Source organism: Hibiscus syriacus, unplaced genomic scaffold, assembly GCF_006381635.1.
Source record: "Hibiscus syriacus cultivar Baekdansim isolate YM2019G1 unplaced genomic scaffold, ASM638163v2 tig00110683_pilon, whole genome shotgun sequence".
NCBI classification, from domain to species: Eukaryota; Viridiplantae; Streptophyta; class Magnoliopsida; order Malvales; family Malvaceae; genus Hibiscus; species Hibiscus syriacus.
In genome coordinates this window covers 1,473,123-1,482,480 of record NW_024062823.1, presented here as the reverse complement: position 1 = coordinate 1,482,480, position 9,358 = coordinate 1,473,123, and the positions used below count along the sequence as shown (strand labels likewise).

General features: G+C 31.1%; 1 long non-coding RNA gene across 1 annotated transcript; it reads left to right on the top strand.

The window, feature by feature from the left end:
- The first annotated feature begins 5,061 nt into the window (after window positions 1-5,061).
- On the top strand, window positions 5,062-8,634 carry LOC120138305. Its single transcript, XR_005517514.1, has 3 exons — window positions 5,062-5,192; window positions 6,350-8,434; window positions 8,544-8,634. It is a non-coding gene; the product is annotated as an uncharacterized LOC120138305 (long non-coding RNA).
- Window positions 8,635-9,358: the final 724 nt, after the last annotated feature.

The following is a 9,358-nucleotide window of genomic DNA, read 5'->3' as shown; positions in this document are numbered from 1 at the left end:
GTTAAGTTGTATAATGTTTTAATAGCTAAAGAGTAACTTAACATATCAACATCTTTATGTTAATTGATGAAAAATGTTATTTCAAAGCATATTATTATGTTATAGTAGTCTTGCGTTCATTTAAGTATGTTTCAAATCATTCGTGAAATGGCAGGATGCTTAATCATTCATTTCTTAACTCATATGTATTCATTTCAACTCCTAAGTCTTATACATTAGCTAACATATGTTATATCGTCATGTTCTTAGCTCATGACATGCATTCATAGCTCACAAGGTCATATACATGCATGGAAGCAAGGTAATTGATTCATTCCAGCTCAATTCCTTTGAATTACCTTTTTTCTTTGCACATGTAGGAACATGGAAGTATGGCACACATTGGGACAGCTTATTAGATTATTTAGAATTCCTATGCAGCTCACAATTAGCTCAAAAGCATCATGGCAGCTCATGGGAAGCTCAAGTCAGCTGGAGGAGCTCAAGGCTACCTAAACTCAGCTAGGTGGAATATTTGAAGCTAAGTTGATAAACTTGACCAAGTGACCAGATGAAGGCAGCTAGAAGAGATGCTAAGGAACAAAGGAGAACTCTGTTGGAACAACAATTCATAACAGCTCACTTGCTTGCTAGCTACATACACGCCTATGCTAGCTAGGGGGAGAACTCACACACGCCTAAGGAGATGCACATGACCAGCCTTCATCCCATGCACAAGGTTGCACCACAAGCATCCCTAATACTCCCATGTGTATGCCAATGTGATCAGCAAGTATGTGCAAAGCATGTGACTCTCCTATGCGCGTCAAACACTAAGGGACTTCACCATTCGGCCAAGACACCTATCTATTCACTTTGGCGCCAACTTGAAGGGGTTCAAGCATTATTTGGCCAAGGATTAAGACTTCCCATGTTAACCGAACTAACACCTATGTTTCTATTTTAATTATTCAATTAATTATGTATTTTTAAATAGACACAAGGGTTGGCTGAACCTTTAGGTACCCATTCGGCTATGTATCTTCAAAAATTATAAATAGGCTAGTCCTATTCATTTGTAAACACACTTTTTTTTATTAATCAAAGTGATATTATTCTCTTTTCTCAAATCCTTGTGACTTTTATCGACTTATCAAGTAAATCCTTACTTGTGGCATCAACCTTTATACATTGATATTTGTGGTTCCTATCTCTTTATAGATAGTGGGTCCAAGTCCTTTGTTACCATCCCTTATAGAGATTTGTAAGGTTGGGTCTTTGTTCATTGTAGCACTGGTTCTTCCTTGGTCTTTCTAAGATACCATCCTCACCAACCATCCTTTCTTTCATAAGCCATACTATAGCCCATATCAAACATATTTCCGCTACCAATCTCATAACATAAATAGCCATCCACTTCACCTTTACATCAACTACCAAGCCATCTATTTGAGTCATTCAATTATGCAAGATGTTTTGCTTCCTTCCTAGATCCAAAATCGATTATAAATCCATAATGTCATAATTTCAATGAGAAGTTAAATTCTCTTAAATTTTCATCTCAACTTTTCTATTTCATTTAGTATAGTCCTTTTCAACATTTAATCCTAAATTCAAGCATCCTAAAACAAATTCAAATATTCAAACAACATGTTTAATTACTATTTCTTAACTTATACCAATTTTCTATTTCAAAACCCATAACTTATATACTTTATAATTTAGTCCTCAATCTTAACAATTTTACAAATTTAACTTCAATTCAATCTTTAATTAATAGAGCCAAAATTTCTAGGATTTTAAATAAAACATAATACCTCAATAATTTCACAATTTTCATTTAAGTCCCTACTTTATCTGTAATTTATTATTTAGTTCCCAAAATATATCAAATTTCTAAATTATTCTAATTTCACACTCTGGCATCCAAATTCAACATTCTTACTTTTAAACTCCAGCATATTACATCATCTATTTAATAATTGCACTTCAATCCCTAACTTTTCCAAAAATTTCTAGTGTGTCCTTATAATTTCTCAAATTTTCAATTTAATCCAAATCACCATCTAAACATCAAATTTAGCACTCCAACTTTTAATTTCAACATAATTCACACTTATTAAACAAGTGCACATAAATCTCCATTTTTCTCATTTTATAATATTAAGTCCCTATAATTTCACAATTTTCTAATTTAATTCAAATCATATTCTAGGTATGTAGAGTCAGTCATACTTCATTTCTAAATTTTGCATAATTGTTACCACATATTTTACTTATTTCTTTCCCTTGGTCGAATATTTATATGTTTTCCTAGCATGGATTATATTTTGATTCAAGAATTAATTCTTACTCTAGACAACATTTCCATGAAATTATCACCATTTTATCATACGTTAAATGTCATAGTTATCATGTTAAGATAATAAAGTTGGCTCATTTCAAACAATTAAGATAGTATATAATATAAAAATACCACAAAACACATAATTTACCTCAATTTCATATTTTGGCAGTTTGCACTACTCTCAAAGAAATATGATTATGTACTAATAGAGACACTTAAAAAATTATTCCGTTTGAACCATTAAAAACTAGACTCAAATACAAATCTAATCATATAAGGCACTTCTTCTAGTTCAACTTGTACAATTTATGGCAATTTTTCTAATCCAACTTACAAAATTTGTTTTAAATAGAATTTGCTGCTCAAATTTCTTACCTTTCATCGGTTAAAAAATTCATATATTTTTACACTTCCAAATCAGTATTTGTTATTTTAAATAAAACTAGACTGATAAGAATCCAATACTATAAAAAGAATCTTTTAATCACTCTTTTAGAATTTATGGTGAATTTATAAACTTATTGTTCATTACCAATTTAGGCAGATTTTACTAGTTTGAATTTATTATCTTATTCATTAACTCTATTAGCTTATCAAGGGAAAAATATGTATAAATTGAAGTTCCGATCATTATTTCCATGCAATCTCAATCATTTCATAAACCTTAACCTTTACCAAATTCATCTTCAAACATTTTCATTTGATTTTAATCATTTTTCAAGCTTATAATCAACTCTATAATATTAACAACACAACAATCTATCCTTAAATCATTAAAATTCAACTTATTCATCATCCACTCTAACAATCAAACCAATGATTCGAGATGGAAATAATGAAATATTAACACCAATTTATAGAGAATTTAATATAGATAATTTTTATATTTTATAACATAATCCAAAAGGACTAAAATGGAGAAAAAGAAAGAAAACATACCTTGGTTTCCTTTCTTCCATAGCTCACGTCGATATATAGGAGAAGAAAGCAAATTTCTAGATATATCTCCTAATATATTAATGGACACTTGTATACTTTTTAATTAAAATGAATTTAAAATTCATTTTAATCCAAAAGACACTTCTACCCTTAATGAATCAAGATATCTACCATTTTGCCATGCTTTCATCAACATACTTACATCATCATATCAATATAAAAATTATACTTATTATTTCCATCCTTACCCTTACACTTTTTCAAAATTTCGATTTAGTAACTAAAATTCACTATTTCACTTTAACATGGAAAATCCACTTAACTCCACTATTCTATATTAAATTATACTGATTAAAAATATAATTATAATATTTCTAATCCTATACTACCCTTCTTAAAATTTTTATAAACTTTCTATTCAATCTGACTATTTGAATACTTTACCAAATTTTATCACTTACTAGCTCTTTATACAAATTTCATATCGAAATCTGAATTCCATAGAGGATCGATTCTTAAATGTGAACTATTTATTCATGGAATAAAATTTCTTTTTAGAAAAATTACCTCTTTGGTCCTTAAACTTTTCCAAGTTTCTACTTTGGCCACTAATCTTTCAAAAATTACATTATAGTCAGTAATCAAATTTTTGGGGGTATTACAATATCGATATCAAAGGTAAGGAAAGTATCGATACTCCCAAGGCAGTATCGATATTGCCTATTGGTTTTAAAGTTCAGATTCCAGTATGCATTTTTGGTACTGATATTATGCAAGTATCGATCTCCCTGTTCAACGGCCATAAACGCTAGTTTTTATTAGAGAGTACCAATACTCCCAGCCCGAGTAATGATACTCCCAGTTCTAGACAGTTTTGTTTTGCAGAGAAATTATCTCCAGTGGCTAGAAACGTCCACAAACACATTCCAACATATAAAAAAAGTTTGAGACACTTGAAAAAGGTTACACAACACCTATCCAATAATTTATCATCAAGATAAAAGCTTTTTCACTCTTTATCTTTCTTTTATCTTGTACATAATGTTTTTGTGAGCTTAATTGTGTAAACATCTTCCTTTAAGAGGTTTCTTGTTTACAATCTTTTATCTTTTGTCAAAGGTGTTTTGGTTATATCTTAGTCATTGAAAATATAGGGAAATTGTAAATGTTACTCTTGAGCTTAGAAAAAGAAAGAACAAATTAGTGAATTTATTAGAAATCCTTAGTGAGGAGCTAAGGTAGTAGATGTTTACTTCATTAAGGGAGTTGTACCACGATAAATCTTTTTACAATTCTTTCCTATCCTTTCTCCTTATTTCCCTAAAATTTTAAAAAGTCAATTCACCCCCTCTTGACACATTTCGATTGTTATGAGAGCTCAACAAAGAATCATAATGATCAAGCGTTGTTCCTGCAACAATGGCTCTAACTTCTTCCTTAACTCCTATAATCCCTACATTTCAACTCAATAAGACAGTACATATAATTATTCTTTTTTTGTGCTCCAATTCTAAGTAGGGGTGTACAAAAAAAACTGATCCAATCGATCTGATTCATTTATCCGATAAAAAAATTCGGATATTCGATCCGTTTTTCAATTTTCAGATAGTTCGGATCGGATATCCTAATTTTTTTCAGATTTTCGAATCGGATACGGATCGATAAAAAATCATATTTGGATTATCCAAAAACCCCCCCAAAAAATGGACTATATTAGTAGGTTTCAAACCCAAAGAAGTGCAGGTATTAGTTTAGCTGTTGTTATTAACAACAGAGAAAGATTAAAATACAATAAAAGGGGAAAACATAAAGCTTCTTTCTTTCTCTTTCTCTAATCAAGTTTCTTCTTCGATTTCTTCCGACTCTTTCAAGTTAGAAATTTTGGCTAGAAATTCTTCGCCTCTTCTCTCCGTTGCCGCCTCTAAAGGTAAAATTTTTACTTTTTTGTTGTTGTTGTTGAACTAACTTTTTATTCATCAGAAATCATTTATTTATTTTTATTCTCCCCATTATCTATTCGGCTCTTCTCTAAATAGGGTTTATGAAATTGTTACGAACTTTTGTTTCCCGTTGTTTTATGAATTGTTTCATCGTTTATTGTTATTCAAGTTAATTAGGGATTGATCTTGGATTTTTTTAATCTGAACTTGATTGCGATTTAGGTTAAACGTTTAGGTTTCCTTGTTAGCTTCTGATGGTTTTGTGTTGGATTGCCTTTATGGAAGATGTCAAAAATACGAATATTGGAAATTCGAGTTCTTTAGTGTCTTCTTTATGGTGATTTTCATTACTTTTCTTATATTCTGTTTTTGGATAATCTGGGCATGTGGCTCTAAGAGGCTACTTATTATAATAAACTGTCTGAGCCTCTTGAGCCATGCTCTGTTTGCATGTCATCATTTTCCTATCTTTCGTTTTCCTTCTTTAATTGTACATCGTCTGCTAATGCATACACCTTCTATTATGAGCTGTATGGTTGTAATGCATGTATAGAAAGCTGCTAAATTGTTATCCTGAGCTAACTTATGAATTTGTTTCAACCGAAAATATTATTTCGGAATCTTTTTTACTTCTCAACATGATCTTCAGCATCTACTTATAATACTTGTCAGATAATAACGATAACCATCTTGACAATACTTTTTATGAAGCTTTATACTGAGCTCGTTATGGTCTTAGTCTTATTAATGTTTAGTGTATTTGTATATAATTTCCCTAAATATGGAGATAGCTTAATTGTTTGTGTTCCACCTTGCTTATTTCACATTTCTGTTTGGCATGATTAGTGAGGATATATTCACTTTTCTTGTTCGTGCTTGTTAACGCTTGATTCTATTTATGTTATTATGTTACATGTTTTTTTCTGGCTTGTAAGTTGATTTTTTTCTCCTTTATTTTCAGTAAGTTACTGTAATTTCTGTTTAAAGATGATGAGCCAAAACCCTAACCAATATCCATTTCAATCTCATGTAAGGGCTATATTTTTTTTGGGTAAATAACAAAACAAACTAATCTAGTAAACTAATTTATAAAAAATGAAATGTAATGAATACATTTTGTAATATATTTTATTCTTGTTTACAGAATATGTCATCTTTTGATGAGAATGGAGATCTTAATTCCGTATTTGTTGACTCGATGATGGAGTCTGATGAGGAGGGAAGACAAAATTTAGCAGCAAAAAAAGCTTCTCTCGATAAAAATGCCAGAAAGAGGAAGAGAAAGTCCAAGTGGTGGAGTCATTTTTCAGTTGATGAGGAGGATCCCACTTTTGCTTCCTGTAAGTATTGTCATAAACTTATTGGTTGTAAAACCAAAAATGGCACTACACCTTTAGAAAATCACATTAGTAGGTGCAAAAAATATCCTCCAAATTTGGATAAGAAACAAAAATTGATTGATTTTGAAAGTGAAACATTGATAAATGAAGATGGAAGTACTGAAACAGTTAGTGTACCAAAATGTTGGAAATTTTATCATGATTTGTGTAGGAAGAAGCTTGCTAAAATGCTTATTTTGGATGAATTGCCTTTTGCTTTTGTCGAACGTGAAGGTTTCATTGAATTCTGCAAGGCTTTAAATCCTGTCTTTAAGCTTCCTTCTCGTACAACTGCCACTAGAGATTGTTATGCTCTTTTTATTGAACAAAGAAATGAGTTGAAAAAGACTTTTAAGAACTTAAATTCTAGGGTTTGTCTAACCACAAACACTTGGACATCGGGTCAAAATTTAAGCTATATGTGTTTGACAGCCCATTTTATTGTTGATGAATGGAATTTGTATAAGAGGATAATTAATTTTCGTTCAATTGTTGGTCATTCGGACAACTTATTGGTAGAGCTGTTGAAAAATGCTTGATTGAATGGGGTTGGAAAAACATTATGACTGTAACGTATACAATACTAGCTCAAATGATTTAACAATTGAATAATTGAGAAGAAGACTTACCATTTGGGAATCTAGTTTATTGGAGGGTCGATATTTACATATGATATGTGCATCCCACATTTTGAATTTGATTGTGAAAGAGGGTTTGAAAGAACTTGATTTGTCCATTATGAAATTTCAAACTCTTGTGATATATGTTAAATCTTCTCCCTCTAGACTTCAAAATTTTAAAACTTGCATAGAATAGGAGAAAGAGGATAGAAAAAGTTTGGTTACTTTATATGTTGAGACTATATGGAATTCAACTTTCCTAATGCTCGAATCTGCTATCATGTTTAAAAAGGCATTTTCTAGTTTATACATGAAAGACTCTTCTTGTTTCAAGGAACTTAGAAAGGTTGGTGGTGGTCCCATTGAAGATGATTGGAAGAGGGTGAGTAGTTTTTTACCTTTCTTGAGCATTTTTTATGAAGCAACATTGAGGTTATCTGGTTCTCGTTATGTGACTTGAAACCATTATGCACATGAGATTTACGGGACTAGATTAATGATTTACAACATAAGTGATGATGATGAGTGTATTAAGAAAATGGCAGCCCAAATGAAGTTTAAGTATGAAAAGTATTATGGGAACATTGATAATATCAATATTATGATGTTTGTGGCTGTGATCCTTGACCCTAGGCACAAGTTGAATTATGTTAATTGGACTGTGCATGATTCTTATGATGAAACACAAGCCACTCTTTTGTGCCTCAAAATTAAGATGGTCTTGCAATCTTTATTTGACTCATATGCTTCTTCAATGCCTCCTTCAAAGACAAGTGATATGTCTTCCTCCACTTCTACTTCTTTATCTAATTTCACTCAAGGTGGGACTCAAAGTGGAGGTAAGATTGATCTTCAACAACTTATGGCTTCAAAATTTCAAAGGAATACGGGTTGTTTGTTAACTAGTGCCAACAAAAATGAGTTGGATAAGTATTTAGAAGATGCTTGTGAGTCTCATGTTTCAAATTTTGATATCCTACAATGGTGGAAAGATTAACCAAAAAGATACTCGATTCTTCATAGGATGGCTAAAGATGTACTTGTCATACCTATCTCGACTATAGCTTCTGAGTCGGCTTTTAGTATGGGGGTTGTGTCCTTGATCCTTTTCATATTTCATTGACTCCAAAAATGGTTGAAGCGCTTGTTGCACGCAAGATTGGTTACACACCTCTCGGTCACCTATTATAATAGAGGAAAGTTTAATTGCCTTGGAAGAGTTGGAGGAATGTAAGTTTATTTTTACTTTTGATTGCTTCTTTTTTTTGTTTATTCAATATTTAAAGTTCAAACATAAATGTATATTTTAATCTTTTTTATTTTGTTTCGTGTGATGTAGCCATGAAGGATCTAACTTTAGAGCAATCGGAGATCATAATTGACGAGACAATTAATACTTTGGATGATTTGTAATTTTGAAGTACTTAGTGATCCTATTATCTCTTTTATTATGTTGTTAAGACTTGATACTCTTGTGTGGTATTTTATTTTGAACATCTTGTGTTGATTTTATTGTATTGTTGAGATTTGATACTCTTGTGTGGTATTTTTAATGTGAACATCCTGTGTTGATTTGAGACTTGATACTCTTATGTAATACTTTTATTTTACACATCTTGTGTAGGTTTATTGTGTTGTTAATGTACACCCCTACTCTTCATTTCGAGCTTTGTTCAACTTGTCGACAATATCGCTTAACATTGTCCAAGCTCACTGCTGAAATCCTTTGATTCAGAATTTTGTTTTCCTTTTATTGATCCAGTAGAATCTGGCTATTAGTTTCTTTTGTATTGGTCTGTTTGGCTGCTGGAGAAAATGTAGAGAAAGGAAACAATATTAGAAACCTGGACAATTCGATTTTTTGTTATGTTTTCTAAACTTATTGGCCCCAATAGGATGAGATATCTAGGAGTTAAATGGCATTATATTCATTTATTTTCATTTGTCATCTCCTTTTAGGTTATTTCGTAGTACGTAATAATGTAGTTTCAAGACATTATTTATTTCAACATTTTATTTGTCATTAATTCAGTATCACCAAGCATATTTCTATACAACACTGTGCTACGCATGGTAATAATTTTATTTGTTCCGAGTTAGCAATTGAGATTTTTTTAGTCATTTTACATTATTTAATTTTGACAAGGAAAAAAT